Source organism: Trichosurus vulpecula, chromosome 1 (assembly GCF_011100635.1).
Source record: "Trichosurus vulpecula isolate mTriVul1 chromosome 1, mTriVul1.pri, whole genome shotgun sequence".
NCBI classification, from domain to species: domain Eukaryota; kingdom Metazoa; phylum Chordata; class Mammalia; order Diprotodontia; family Phalangeridae; genus Trichosurus; species Trichosurus vulpecula.
The window spans coordinates 64,714,781-64,715,537 of NC_050573.1; positions in this window are offsets into that span (position 1 = coordinate 64,714,781).

Below are 757 nucleotides of genomic sequence, written 5' to 3' on the forward strand. Positions count from 1 at the left end.
TGGATAGACATTTTCTCTGGTCTTGGGAAGGCATGAGAACTTGATGGCTGCTTTCCTTTCCAATCATCCCTATCTTTATTGTTATTCTTCTAAATAAAACACGCTTCCATACCTAATATTTTGGCATTCATTGGTAGTCTCTATGCCAAGAAGCTCATGGTAGGAACAGGAGATAGAAGCCAAGAATCAGTGTTTTCAACCCTAGTCTCTAGGAAGAGGCAAGAAGAAATTGAAAGATCTATATAGTCTAGGATCTCAGTCTCTGGAGCTCTCAGCCCCTAGCCTAGGCAGATAAGTCATACTAATAAATGCAACTGTACTAATAACAAGAAATTGAAGAAGTTGACCTGTAAAGTTCTTCCAATTCTATAATTATTGAACTCTATGAATAATCACCATGACTAACTGGAAAGATAGACTATTAATAGGATGGCAGACTCCCCAAGTAGGTAATGATATCAAAGAGTATCCATTTATACCCATACCTAAGCAGGAACCCTGACAAATAGTCACCTGCTCTCAAACTGATAACATTTTAGTTACTTTTGAGAGCTCCTGGCATTACCCTTTCCCACTATTCCTTTTCCTGCCCCTTCAGTCAATCTCTGTTCTTCCTTTCTCCTTGCAACTTAAGGCTTGAGACTTTCAGTAACTCCCAAACTGGTCCCTCACTGATCTTTCCTATTTTAGCTGGTTAATATTTTATATTTGGACCCTTGCTTTTTTCCATCTTCTTGCTCAAACTCCATTTCCTCTG